This window comes from Phalangium opilio, unplaced genomic scaffold (assembly GCF_054372755.1).
Source record: "Phalangium opilio isolate 3A_F unplaced genomic scaffold, DU_Popi_V2 ptg000032l_1, whole genome shotgun sequence".
Classification (NCBI taxonomy): domain Eukaryota; kingdom Metazoa; phylum Arthropoda; class Arachnida; order Opiliones; family Phalangiidae; genus Phalangium; species Phalangium opilio.
The window spans coordinates 335,901-351,220 of NW_028324159.1; the positions used below are offsets into that span (position 1 = coordinate 335,901).

At 42.9% G+C, this 15,320-nt stretch overlaps 1 long non-coding RNA gene across 1 annotated transcript; it reads left to right on the forward strand.

Moving 5' to 3' along the window:
- Window positions 1-788: 788 nt before the first annotated feature.
- LOC149684705 (uncharacterized) lies at window positions 789-1,890 on the forward strand. Its single transcript, XR_016383973.1, has 3 exons — window positions 789-815; window positions 970-1,082; window positions 1,267-1,890. It is a non-coding gene; the product is annotated as an uncharacterized LOC149684705 (long non-coding RNA).
- The last annotated feature ends 13,430 nt before the right edge of the window (window positions 1,891-15,320 follow it).

Here is a 15,320-nt window from a genome sequence, read left to right on the forward strand (position 1 = left end):
GCGCCAAAGGACCCTCTCCAGAATGCCTCTGAGGCTTCTGAAGAAGAGGGTAATACTGCAGCCAGCGTGAGTGGGGAGCTGGCAGAAAATATTGCTAGTATTAATTTAGAGCCATCCCTTCCAGATAGCTCAGACATTGACCTCGGGACAGAGTCCGACTTCTTGAAGGACTCTGATACCGAGAGGACCTGCGCTCCTGTTACTGGGATGGAGCTGGGGGCCGAGGGTGCTGCTGGTGGTGGCGAAGGAGATACCGGTCCTGGATCGGGACTCCACTCTACCGCCAAGCGGTAGCCGGGGCCGCCTCTCTCCCTAAGTCATGAGCATCAAGGTGATCCAGATCAACCTGCATCACTGCAAAGCAGCCTCGGCAGTTCTCTGCCGGAGGTTTGCCTTAGAGGGCCTGGATGTGGCCCTCATTCAGGAACCTTGGATTTATAATGGCAAAATCCTTGGTTTAAAGAATGCAGGTAATATCTCTTATGACTTTACCTCACCCAACCCCAGGGCGTGTGTTCTGACCAGGAAGGGTCTTGACATCCTTCCGCTTCCGAACTACCTCACTAGGGATACTGCTGTGATTAAGGTAATGCCCTCCTCTTCTGGAGAGGCAACTGGCCTTATCATGGCGTCTGCTTACTTTCCCCATGATGCCACTGGCTCCCCTCCACCACAGGAGGTTGTCACTCTTGTCGACCGCTGTGAGAGGCAGGGGGACAGGCTCATTCTGGGTTGCGATGCCAATGCCCACCATGTCACGTGGGGAAGTAGTGACTGCAACAGACGTGGTGATGAACTGCTAGAATATCTGGTCGGTACGAACCTGCATATTCTCAACAGGCACAATGAGCCTACCTTCGTTACTTCTAACAGAAAGGAGGTCATTGATGTCACCCTGGCCACAGGGAATATCAGTCTGTCGGTTTCTAACTGGCATGTGTCTAATGAACCGTCTCTTTCGGATCATAGGCACATCTGCTTCTCGGTCGCGGTCAAGTCAACTTCGGTTAAGACGGAACTGCGTAATCCCCGTCGGACCGACTGGTCCGGCTACAGGGAGGAACTTTGCATCCTACTCAGAGGTAATGCTCCAAAGCTTTCCTCGGTGCTGGAATTTGATTTGGCAGTTGATCTCATGCAACAAGCCATTATCAATTCCTACCACCACAACTGTCCGGCGAAGCCTGCCAGCCGGCCGAAGCTCGTTCCTTGGTGGAATACGGAACTTGGCAAGCTTCGCAAGCTCACTCGTAAACTCTTTAATAGGGCTAAGAGGACTGGGGACTGGACTATTTATAGACAGACCCTTAACAAGTATAATAAAGCCATCCGGGAGGCCAAAAGGAACTCCTGGAGGGACTTCTGCGGTAGCATCTCTGATGCCCCCGCTACTGCCAAGATCATGAGGATCCTGGCTCACGATAACACTCACCAGCTCAGCACCATCAAGGTGGCAGAAGGTGAGTTTACCAAGTCAGGGACTGACACCCTTAAGCATATGCTTAAGGTACACTTTCCGGACTCCGAGGCTTTTGACCCCACAAGCACCGACACTCCCCCCGTGCACTTTCGAAGAGCACACAGGGCGGACTGGGGCATCGCCAATAAGATAGTTACATACTCTAGACTTAAGTGGGCTGTAAATTCGTTTCAGCCCTATAAGTCCCCTGGCCCAGATGGCGTCTTTCCCGCCCTCCTTCAGGAAGGCATAGACGCCATTGGCCCCTATCTGTGCAGGATATTTAGAGCCTGCATTGCTCTGGCGCATATTCCAGATATCTGGAAGCGCTCGAAGGTTATCTTTATTCCCAAACCTGGGAAGACGAGCTATCTTGAGGCTAAGGCATTTAGACCTATCTGTCTTACCTCTTTCTTCCTAAAGACTTTAGAGAAATTGGTGGACAGGTATTTGCAGGATGGTGTTCTTTCCCACACACCCCTGTCCACTTTTCAGTTTGCCTATCAGAAAGGCAAATCTACAGAGACGGCGCTCCATGGCATCTTGAACTGCCTTGACAGGGCCATCGAGTTCAAGGAGATGTCTTTGGCCATCTTCCTTGATATTGAGGGGGCCTTTGATAGGGTCTCTAGTGAAGTTATCCTTCGCGCTGCGGAGCGGTTTGGTATTGACGACACTTTGTGTCGTTGGATAAAATCCATGCTTACGTACCGTAGGGTGACGGCGTCTCTTCTCGGGGAATCCTTGGAGATCTCCACCGACCGTGGCTGTCCTCAGGGAGGGGTTCTTTCCCCTCTTCTTTGGTGCCTGGTGGTGGATGAGCTGCTGGGCCGACTCGGGGAGGGGGGTGTCACTGCTTTGGCTATGCGGATGACATCGCAGTGATTGTTACAGGGAGGTTCCCTGCAACTATCGCTGCACTGATGAAATCTGTCTTACATGATGTTGAGGAATGGTGTAGGGAAGTTAACCTCACCGTCAATCCCAATAAGACTGTCCTTATACCGTTTACCCGGAAAAGGACTAATGACCTCTTCAATGATATTTCCTTCTTTGGACAGGTTTTAAAGAAGTCCTCCGAGGTCAAGTACCTTGGCGTGACTCTTGATGCCAAGCTTACTTGGAAATCCCATCTTGATCTGAGCATCAAGAAAGCCAAAATTCTATTTTGGCGTTTAAGGAGTTCAGTCAGCAAGTCCTGGGGTTTAAGCCCTGGCGCTGTAAACTGGATTTATACTAGGATCATCAGGCCAGTGGTCTCCTATGGAGCCCTTGTCTGGTGGCCCAGGGTTCGCCTTAAGACAGCCCAAGATGAACTACGCAAGCTTCAAAGGCTGGCGTGCATCGGTATCACGGGGTCCATGAGGACAGCCCCCACAGCCTCTCTGGAAATCCTTCTCAATATGCTTCCCCTTCACCTCTTTATTGAGGAAGAAGCTATTATGGGAGCCTGTAGGCTCAACAACCTCGGCTGGTGGAAGCCCAAGCACTGGGACTTCAGTCACACCAAGCTTTTCAGTGAGTACAGCAGTACTGAGCCATCACTTGTGATGGTCTCAGATAAGTCTGTTATATCACACCACTTCGACAAGCCCTTCAGCGTGCACTTTCCCAGTCGCGCTGTTTGGGAGACCACCCCAGTCCTTGGAACTGGGGGGGAGTCCGTCTGGTTCACGGACGGCTCTAAAACGGACTCTGGAGTTGGTGCCGGGGTCTACTGCTTGACCAAGAAGTTTGGTTTTTACGAGAGCCTTGGCAACTTTGCCAGCGTTTTTCAGGCGGAAATCATGGCCATTTTTTTATGTGCGGATTTCTGCAACAAGAAAAACTACCGCGGACGGACGATTCAGATTTATTCGGATAGTCAGGCCGCCCTCAAGGCGCTAAATCAGTGCCTTGTCGATTCTAGACTGGTGCTCAGCTGCCTGGATCTGCTGAGTTCTTTGGCTGCCCGCAACAAGGTTCAATTGCTGTGGGTGCCAGGGCACTGCGGATACCTGGGCAATGAGAGGGCCGATATGTATGCCAAAAGGGGGGCTGAGGCGAAGTTCTTCGGACCTGAGCCTGCGGTTCCCATCCCCCATGGCATCATTCGCCATAGGATTCACTGCCGGATGGCTGCACTTCAACTGCAACTCTGGCTTGACATGGATGGGCAGAGACAAGCCAAGGAGTTTGTCCCGGGTCCTTCTATTACTAGGGCAAAGGAACTGCTTGCCCTTACCAAAAGCAAAATTAGGCTGGTCACCAGTCTCCTCACTGGACACTGCCGGCTGAATAGACACCTGCACCTACTGGGCATCGTTGATGACCCACTCTGTAGGTTCTGCCGGGAGGAAGAGGAAACCTCCTCCCATATCCTGTGTTGCTGCGACTATCTCGCGGCCATGAGGTTTGAGCATTTCGATATGCATACTATGGAACCTCACCAGTTCTCTACTGTCTCGGTCAATCGGATTCTCCGATTCATCGAGGCGACAGGACTCTTCGCAGTCTAACCAGTTCGGGGCGCACAATATACCCTTGGTATCGGTGCTCGACGCGGCGACGCGTCACCCCCTTCAACAATAACAATAACAATAAGCTTGTTCTCTACGCGAGGTCTATCGTTCACATAGGCGCTTCAAGTTAGCGCGCTTTTGGGTACTCTTGCGAGAAGCTGAAGAGGTAAACATGCAAAATGGCGGCGGGACTAGTAACGACGTTATCATTTAATATAATATCAATTACTTGTCATTTTCATTTCCGTGGCAATGGTTTCCCATTTTAAGTTTTGCAAGTCCCTGTCTCGATAATTAATGTTAGACTTGTCCCAAATCTCAGAATAATCGCAAATTATATTTATTAAAAGTTCCCTTCTTTCTTGTCCTTTTTATCTATTGTTGGCTTTTAAAGTATTTTCATGTTCTTTTTTTCTTTCAAAGACATCGTTCTTCCTATTCTATCAAATTTTACTCTCAAAATCAAGCGAGAATGACTAGCAGACAAAGACAAATTAACCACCGACCATGCGCCGACTAAACAAATGCTTGTCATTGGATAGCAAAAGTCACATGACTTTCCGATTAAGCTGAACTCGTGCGAGAAAATCTACCTTGGCAGATCGCGAGCTTATTCGGAAAATTAGCTTCATCTCTAGGCAAAAGCTAGTTCAAGTGATATTCTCGCCTGCATGTGAACGGTCACGCGAGAAACAGAAGAACGGGTCAGCTTCATCTCTCATCTTTAAGCTTCATATTCTCGCGCATGTGTAAATGAGCCTTTAGAATCGGAAGAAAAAAAGGGAGTTGTGATTAGAGATGTGAGTCGGTAATTTACCGTCCGTAAATTAACGGTAATTTACCAAATACCGCGTAAATTACCGTTTTATATCTTACCGTAATTTTACAATGGTAATTTACAGGTAAATTACGGCGGTAAATTACCAAACATTTTTAGTACTCATTAAATATTCATTTTACACTTAAATGATCACTCATTTCTGTGTTTACTTCCAAAATGACTCACCAGGCGCTATTCACTAGTCAGTACTTACAAAGTTGCGCTAGAAATTAGTCTTTTAATAAATCTTTAATTCTAGGAGAGCGGTCGCTCTCTTAGATAAGACTTGATACTGCCTCTAATGCTAAAGGAGGGTTCTTTGATTGGCTGTAACGTTTTTCGTATTGTGTTTGCTGCTTTGAAATTTTGCCAGTGAACTAAACTTTGGGCCCTAATTTTGTGGTTAAAATTTCAAAGAGATCCAACTAATAGTTAATTCTATAAAGAAAAAAGTTGTTAAGGGTGGTTTTAGAATCCTTAAAATGAATCCGACATTTGGTGAAAGATACAATATTCTTCCATAGAGATAGCATGGGATTTTTTTGAAAAGTGACCTTGTCTAGGAAGGCATATAAAGAAAACTATTCATTCGTTACGTTTGGGAACCATCTTAAATGAAAGATAACAGTCCATAGATGTGCCTTTTCTTAGTTTCATTAAGATCAATTAAGTTTAAGTATTGATTTTTATCATTATTAACACATACTTTGACTTACGTTGTTTTGGGCATTGGAATTACGGCGTTTTACCACTGTTAGAGACACGCATTTTAGCCCTAATTTTTTATATTGGACTTACGGCGTTTTTGTCGTGATTCACGCCGTTAGAAGGATATTAAGCAAGAAAAACATGGCGTTTGAGCTCTTGCAGGTGCTTTGCCTGGGTGCTTGTAGGTGCTTTGCCCGGGCTCTTGCGGGTGCTTGTACGTACTTGTGGGTGCTTGTGGGTACTTAAGGGTGCTTGTAGGTACTTAAGGGTGCTTGTAGGTACTTGTGGGTGCTTGTGGGTACTTGTGGGTGCTTGTAGGTACTTGTGGGTACTTGTGGGTACTTGTAAGTACTTGTGGGTGCTTGTAGGTACTTGTGGGTGCTTGTAGGTACTTTTGGGTGCTTGTAGGTACTTGTGGGTGCTTTTAGTTGCTTGTGGATACTTGTAGGTGCTTGTAGATACTTGTGGGTGCTTGTAGGTGCTTGTAGGTGCTTGTGGATACTTGTAGGTGCTTGTGGGTGCTTTTAGTTGCTTGTGGGTGCTTTTAGTTGCTTGTGGATACTTGTAGGTGCTTGTAGGTACTTGTGGGTATTTGTGGGTACTTGTGGGTTCTTGTGGGTACTTGTCGGTGCTTGTGGGTACTTGTCGGTGCTTGTGGGTACTTGTGGGTTCTTGTGGGTACTTGTGGGTGCTCTTAGGTACTTGTGGGTACTTCCCACGGGTGCTTCTGGGTGCTTGCCCCGGGTGCTTGTAGGTACCTGCCCGGGTGATTGTAGATACTTGCTCCGGGTGCTTGTAGGTACTTGTGGGTGCTTGTAGGTACTTGTGGGTTCTTGTGGGTGCTTTTAGTTGCTTGTGGATACTTGTAGGTGCTTGTGGGTACTTGTGGGTGCTTTTGGGTGCTTGTAGGTACTTGTGGGTGCTTGTAGGTACTTGTGGGTACTTATGGGCGCTTGTAGGTACTTGTGGGTGCTTGTAGGTACTTGTGGGTACTTGTGGGCGCTTGTAGGTACTTGTGGGTGCTTGTGGGTTCTTGTGGGTACTTTTGGGTTCTTGTGGGTACTTGTCGTTACTTGTGGGTACTTGTGGGTACTTGTGGGTACTTGTGGGTGCTTGTAGGTACTTGTGGGCGCTTGTAGGTACTTGTGGGTACTTGTAAGTACTTGTGGGTGCTTGTGGGTGCTTTTAGGTACTTGTGGGTGCTTGTAGGTACTTGTGGGTGCTTGTGGGTACTTGTGGGTTCTTGTGGGTACTTTTGGGTTCTTGTGGGTACTTTTGGGTTCTTGTGGGTACTTGTGGCTACTTGTGGGTTCTTGTGGGTACTTGTGGGTGCTTGTAGGTACTTGTGGGTACTTGTAGGTACTTGTGGGTACTTGTAAGTACTTGTGGGTGCTTGTAGGTACTTGTGGGTGCTTGTAGGTACTTGTGGGTGCTTGTAGGTACTTGTGGGTGCTTTTAGTTGCTTGTGGATACTTGTAGGTGCTTGTAGGTACTTGTGGGTGCTTGTAGGTACTTGTGGGTGCTTGTAGGTACTTGTGGGTGCTTTTAGTTGCTTGTGGATACTTGTAGGTGCTTGTAGGTACTTGTGGGTGCTTGTAGGTACTTGTGGGTGCTTGTAGGTACTTGTGGGTGCTTTTAGTTGCTTGTGGATACTTGTAGGTGCTTGTAGGTACTTGTGGGTGCTTGTAGGTGCTTGTAGGTGCTTGTAGGTGCTTGTGGATACTTGTAGGTGCTTGTAGGTGCTTGTGGGTGCTTTTAGTTGCTTGTGGGTGCTTTTAGTTGCTTGTGGATACTTGTAGGTGCTTGTAGGTACTTGTGGGTGCTTGTAGGTACTTGTGGGTGCTTGTAGGTACTTGTGGGTTCTTGTGGGTACTTGTCGGTGCTTGTGGTACTTGTGGGTTCTTGTGGGTACTTGTGGGTTCTTGTGGGTACTTGTCGGTGCTTGTAGGTACTTGTGGGTACTTCCCACGGGTGCTTCTGGGTGCTTGCCCCGGGTGCTTGTAGGTACCTGCCCCGGGTGATTGTAGGTACTTGCTCCGGGTGCTTGTAGGTACTTCCTCCGGGTGCTTGTAGGTACTTGCTCCGGGTGCTTGTAGGTACTTGCTCCTGGTGCTTGTAGGTACTTGCCCTGGGTACTTGTAGGTGCTTGTGAGTGCTTGTAGGTACTTCACCATAGGATTAACATTACACTAAATTTTGTAAGCTCGTAACTCTGGTTATATTAGGGATACGGGGATATCCTTTGATTATGTTATAGTCCTATTTGCCCCTTCCCTCCTTCGTTAACATTTGCTCCATAAGATACTCCATATACGGGAAAAACCTGGAAAACTCAGGGAAGTATATGGGGAAAAGCCTGGAAATCTCCGGGAAATTTGTTTTCCAAAAGTTTTATGAGCTTGTTATGGAACATATGTTATAAACTCATGGTTTATTTATATAAAGTTTTACCAAGAAGCGATATCTAGTTTACTAGGGAGAAGGTATAAGATGCCTAAGTATTCGCGTGATAAAGTCCCTGTCCCACTTTCAAAATACAAGGGGGGACGTAAAAGGAGGCCGGGCTATTTCGCCTCTCCTGAGTCGGAAAATACGTAGTTTTCGTCATTCGTGTCGCGTTTACGTGAGTTTTCTGGCCCGTGACCAAATAAGCATTTTCTAAACTGGATATTAGGCCAGCGACTTTCCTGACTTGGAATAAATAAACTGATCCGTGACCATTGACCAGAGCACGTCGTCTGCTAAACAAAAGAAGTGGATAATTAAAATATTAGAATTATAATGTGTGGAATCTGATTACCCTTGAACTTTCTTAGTAGTCTCGTGGACCACTGACCCCCCCCTCCGATTTAATTTTTGAACTGGACCAGGCAATTTTTAAACTGGTCACTTGCCCTGAGTCACCGCCCTATTTCCCACGCTGGCGCGAGTTGCTTTGCGTTGTCGAGTGCGTGATGGAGTTGGCTATGCCTGGAGTCCCAACCTTGAAGGAGAGAGGAATGGAGTGGAAACCCCCATACCTATAGCGTTGCTTGCGTACCCCACCTACGGCACCATTGTCCTCCCAGCATCCTCAGCGGTTAGGTAGGGTCGTACTGGACGAAATTGTAAAGGGCGCTCCCTCTATTTTCAAAATAGAAGCTAGTTCTCATACAAATAAAATGGCGCTACGCGGCAGCACTTAGCAATCGCCTACCGAAGGGTAGGGTCGTGCGCAAGGTACATTGGGAGAGATACGGTGCCGCAGGTCGCCCATCATCATTTCCAATCCATCTCAACTCCCTTATCCCTGTCCCAACCCCCGAGACTTTCAACCACTAGCATAGCCCACTCGATCACGCTCTCTTTTCCCCGGCTACATATTTTGAAGATGGCACTTTATAGGCGTATTAACAATCTGGGATCATCTTTGTGAAATTTTAGGGTAGCCCTGACTTTATTTTGTTTAAGGTTTTAAGCTTAATATCAAACAGTTTGAAATTGACAATCTCGGATCGTCTTTATGAAGTTTTAAGGATATCTGAATATCATATTGGGCTTATTACAATTTTGAGCTAAATGTTAAACGGACATAAATCAGCATTTTTAAAAATTTTGTAAAATTGTCAATTTGGTCCTATTTCTGGAATTTCTAGGGGGGCGCCTCGCGTTTCAATAAATGATTGTAAAAAAATTGTATTACGTTAATTACAATAAGAATACATACTTTTATTGATTTACGTTTTTTTTTGAAGTATCATTATAAATAAATGTTTGATTGAGATTAAGTTATGGTCCACTTTATATATGTTTCTGCTTAGTGCAGATTTTGAATGTGTAAAACAGTTTCTTAACATTCTTAATTAAAATGAAGACTGAAGGAACAGATATTAATCAAAAATGTCTTGATTAGAATCAAGACCTAAAAAGTATCGATAAGACTGAGGTTATCACTTGTCTGAAGGATCAGATATTAATTTTTCTTTTTAATTGAAACTTAAATGCATGCTTAAGAAAAAACAACGTTCCATTACCGTTTTCCGTTGAAATAAATTATTTTACTGGTAATCAATTTCAAAAATTTACTTATCTCGGCTTTTCGACCACAATTCCATTCCCCGAAAACATTTTATCATTACATTAATTACTTTTAGGAGATAACGTGTCAAAATTATCTATAAAACAATAAAAAACTGTAATAGCGGTCTGTTTAGCCATGACAACAACCTTTTAAAAGTTACAAGGACTATATAACCCTTTCAAGACTAACATGATCTGAGAAAACTATAGCTTAACCTGCTACTAGTACGACCAGGGAGAACTGATTTAAACTGGAGTTGAAATTTCATCATGTGCGACCTGCGGCCCTGAAACTCTCCCATAGTCCCAGTGTGTGTAGATTATAATTTTTTCGCTGTTAACTGCCAAAATCAATCTTTCTAGGTAGTGCCGTCTCCTCACTTGAATTTTTCATGATATATTAAGGTTTGAACGAACAAAATTCTAAATTACTATTTTCACTACCATGTCCCTCTGCTAACTTGAAGCAAACTTTCCTCTCTTTTTGCTGCTCATTACCGGTGCCATTCCCTTGACTTCTGTTCGTTATAACTACTATCATGAGTTTATTTATTTCAAACCAAAATATAAAAAAATGGATTCTTTTTCCTTTTGTGCTACTTAGAATTTACAAATGTATATAACGTTGTGCCGTGACATATCAAATAGTCTCTAACCATTGTTAGAAACTAGAGAGAGAAATTGGGCAGTAACACTGATAATGCCCTGAACTATGAGAAAAAACAATACGACGGTTGACTATAGTACACTTGATATTACATCATTTTGCAAAACCGCGAGTAAAAATCCTACTGTCCCTATTGAATTTGGCGCCATTGGTTTAAGAATAATTAAAATGTTCCACTGCGAAGCGTGCCGGTCACGAATGGGGATGTAACGTCTTTAGCAACCTTTTAAAACGCAAAACCATACACGTACTCTCCCAAAAGTAATTAATGTAATGATAAAATGTTTTCGGGGAATGGAATTGTGGTCGAAAAGCCGAGATAAGTAAATTTTTGAAATTGATTACCAGTAAAATAATTTATTTCAACGGAAAACGGTAATGGAACGTTGTTTTTTCTTAAGCATGCATTTAAGTTTCAATTAAAAAGAAAAATTAATATCTGATCCTTCAGACAAGTGATAACCTCAGTCTTATCGATACTTTTTAGGTCTTGATTCTAATCAAGACATTTTTGATTAATTAGAAATCAGATTAGAAAGGCCACGGCTGCCGTCTTTGTAGCAAAGGCCACAAATACGTGTAAAGGAGTCAGATAGTGCTCACAATTAAACTTTGTTTTAAGTAATGCATTGTAAGCGCAGGAAAATATAAATTACCAAAAATTACCGACTGAACGGTAATTTTTGTTTTTCCAAAATTTCAATCGGTAATTTATCGGTAATTTACCCGGTAAATTACCGTTTTTAAAAATTACGGTAATTTCACATCTCTAGTTGTGATCCATCAACCCATACATTGCATATCCGAGATGGGTTTCCATGATTGCAATGATATACACGACACAGCTTACGTTTGCGGTGAATGCGGATCTTCGAGTCAAATTTTTAAAGGCGCAAACCCTGTCTCGAATTTTTTAGCTTTTATCAGAACGTTGGCTGGCATAAAAATCAGTTTCTATTATTCTATTGTATAATTAATGGCACTTCAATTATAAATTTACCTGTATTTAATATCACTACATACTTGACTCAATAAAACTTTAATTCCTCCAGAAAATTAAAGCTTTTCTCTCATTAATTTGCTTATCGTATCAAGCCATAAGCTGTTTGAGACTTTTGGAGGTTACATTTTGTTACCCGTAATTCTCTGGAGGTGGTGTAATGAATCAAAATACTACACCACTAATATCCTATGCTAAAGCATACCTCGTGCCCAAATAAATGTATTAAAACATCTTACTAATCTGATGAAATCCTCTTTATTCTCTTCCTTATTTTCCAAAATTATTCAAGCAGATAATTCCTTAACATTTCCTTAACCTTCCTAATCTCGGCGACTTTCTCGTCTTCGATGGCTATTCCATCCTTCGACATGCTTGAGTACCTTATCCATAAGACCTGGAAGGTAGAGGGAGCGTTCTTGAGGACAAATGGCATAAACGTGAACTAATACTTTCAACTGTGAGTAATTAAAGCAGTATGTTGAGAGCTATCGTGGTCCATGGGTATCTCCCAAAATCCAGAACGTATAACAAATCTGGAAATGAACTCTGAGTTCCAAAATGTGTCGAGGATCTCATCTATTAGTGGCAAAGGATACGGATCAGACAAGGTGATGTTATTAACAGCCCGTACTTACAGTATTCTAAGAAGACAATTAATTAATGAAGAATTATAAGTTACTATTACCACTAAAGGAACTGCTTGACGTTCCTTCAAATTATCGTCAACAATTAACTTAGGTTCATCGTCCCCACAGTCATTAACAACTTCTTTCGTTGATGGTTCATCAACGATTAGACTTGAATTAGATTTCTCAACGGTTTCCAATGGTTTAAGTTCTTCATTGGTTTCTGGTAGTTTTGGTTCAGCAAAGGACTGCATTAATTTAGATTCGTCAACACCCTCCAGTAATTCAGAATTGTCATCGCCTTCCAAAAATTTAGATTCGTCAAATGTTTTGCCAAAGACTTTGATTACTGTGTGCGTGTTAATCTCATCGAGGAATGTAGACTTGTAAACACAGTCGAGTAAGTTCGTTTCATTAGCAGCTTGGACTAACGAAGATTTGTCAACGGCTTCCACTGATTGATGTTCAACTGCGGTCTCATCAAAATATCCATTGACCTACGCCCATCAATATCTTCTAATACTTTGGGTTCACCAATAATTTCAGCCACCGATTTTGATTCATGAACAGCTCAACTACAGTCTCCATCGACACTAACTTCGTCACCTTTTTGCGCAACTTTACTTTCCTCGAGACCAGTATCATTAGTCGACGACTCCGGGTGCGATGACATTTTGTCAGATTCAGATTCGTTAGACACTTTCTCGGGGGTTTTCTTCTGTTTTTCCTTCGCAAGTTTGGTTTCGGAAACGGGGGTTACGACTCTGGTCCTTAAATTTAAGCCGCTTCGCATTTGAAGTTTGGTGGATCAAGCGGGAGTCGATGGTTCATCGTTCTGGGATTTCTGGAAGAGAAAAAGAACGAATATAATCAAGCAGGCCTAACATAATAGAAAAAGTAAGTTCAAGTACCGATGAATTCATTTTTGTTTCGTCTTTCTTTGTGGAAGTTGATGGCAAAGTATCAATTTGAGGTAAGAGAATCCGCGTTCTTTTTGGCGCTGACTAAGATATCGTCGCTATTGTCCTTTAGAGGTGTCAAAGAAGAAATAGTCGATTTAGGAACTTCGGGAATTTCAGCGCGACTTTGTAAAGAAGGCGCTAATTCTTTATCAGTCGGTTTCAAATCTTTCAGTTCCGTACTCTTCTCGAGTGATTCCAGTTCAGCATTTTCACTTTCTTGACCGTTTTTCAAATGCTGATCACTGGAGTCAAGAGATACGTTACAAGTCTCGGGAATAATCGGCGCGTCTTCATCAGCAGCTGCCGGGACCACTTTAATCATTTTCATTTCGGGACATTCATCAGTTGAACTTAATGAGGAAAAATTCCTCTTTCTACTATTTTTATGGTTTAATACTTCTGGCTGCTGCGAGGGGCAACGGTCACCCGATATGTCTATCGTATCATCTTCCATTCCTTTTTCTTCGGGAATTGGTGGACACGCGATGAGTTTTTGCATCGTTACCTTTAATTTCTCAAAAGCTAATACAGCAGGATTTTTAGTTTCTTTTGTAAACTCGGAATTACTAGTTGTAGGGGTTTCGCGCATCTTTTTCACATCAGAGGAAGTTTTTTTGTCGCCAGTTAGCCTTCTTTTCCGTTTAGTCGGCTCTATAGGAACAATTAGCGTTTCAAAAAGCCCACCATCTTTGTATGGTAATGAAATTTGGCTCAAACCTTTGGAAACAACTGACTTTGAGATGAACTTAGCGGGGATTTCAGCACTATCATCGGAGATTTTGCTGAAATCCATGGATTGGGTACTTCAAAAACGTCAAATTTATTAGGTTGGCCATCTTTGATATCCAAAGATGGTAATGATCGGCAGATCTCATCAAACAATTTCTGAAGAATATTAAAACTTTAATTTCAACCCTTAATTTTATTAAAATAAATGATTAAGGTAATGGTTAGTAAACGTACGATTATAGCTTAATATTCCACTCCTTTTATATGCAGAAAAAGGCCGTTCTTTTAAGCTGGATTCCCACTCGGCAGAAAACACGACGGAAACTCGGCGTTTAGGCCTCGACGTAAAAAATTTGGCGTCGACCCCGACGGAACTTCGGTTTCGTCGGACAGAATCGCGGTTCTATTTTTTCGGTCGTGTTCGGCGTTACGCCGGTGTCTCAGCCAATGAAATTATCTCACTGACTACGTCATAAATTTCAAGTTCGCACGCATACGCGAGATAGATTTTATACCCGCCATTTTTTTGTGGTTGACCAAGGCTTAGCTTAAACATGCCACCAAAAAAGAAAATTGAAACTAATGGAAGTTAAAGGAGATTAGATGTTAATAGGAAAGAATTTAGTGAGGAGGCTAGAAAATATCCCTTCTTGTACGATTGAAGCGACAAGGGGACAAAGATAAACATTCAGAGTGCGAAAGAGATGTTGTGGAAACCACTCAAATCTGCCACGTGACCCAAAAATATCTACCGCCAAACTAAAAATTCAGCCGTAGTGTGAACGGTCTACCGCTGGACGCTGGCGTAAGTTAAAATTTCTACCGTCGGCTGCGTGATTTCCGCCGGGTTTTTTCGGTCGAGTGGGAATCTAGCTTTAAGGTATAATCAGTTACAACGTTTCCTGCCCTTTTCCTTTAAATATACTAACCAAGGAATCTCCAGACTCGAAATACCCCTCTTTTATAACTTTTTGAAAGAAATGAAGAATATTTGAAATTGTGGCCTGATTATCATTCAATTCCTCGCTGATACTCGACATTCGTTCCGAAACTAAATGCAAGAGATACTGAGTTCCCCTACTCATTCCATTCTCTTTATATATCCCTAGAACCGTCTCACGATGTTCCAAAAGCTTAGTCGAGTGTTTATGGAAGACGACGTTGGGGATAGGCACATTCAATGGCTCTACACTGCAAAAAATAGTGGTTTGAAAATGGTTTCCTTTCGAATCCAAACCGTTATGGGTATATGTTAATATATGTAATGGATTTGATTGAAAATGGAAACCCTTATGGGTAAGGTCGGCCAATCCATTAATGAGTGGACGTTGGTATTAACATAAACCACCTGTAATATGGTTTAAAATAAAACCATAAGGTGTGGTGTAGAATTGTCAGTACCCTCTGGTGATTAATTTAAATTTAGGTTAATTATTTAATAGTATGAATTATTATTTATTAACATAAAAATATCTTAAGCTGGTGGGAAAATAACAGCACTTAAAACATGAAAATAAAACTAAAAATTACATTTAGTTTTCTAGAAACTAACATTAAGTTAGCTTTGGAACTTCAGGTGGCGCCACTGCTGATTTCTTTACATAGTAAAACCTTAGTTTAACATAATGGATGAGGGGGGGGTCACTGGTCGGGCGACATTGCTAAAATATCCTACAATACATTGCCAATGAACTCTTGGTCGAATGGCGCTAACAATCTTTTTTCTCTCTTTTCGTTTGCTTTCCTTTATGAAAAGGTAGTTGAGAAACACGTCACAGTGAGAAAG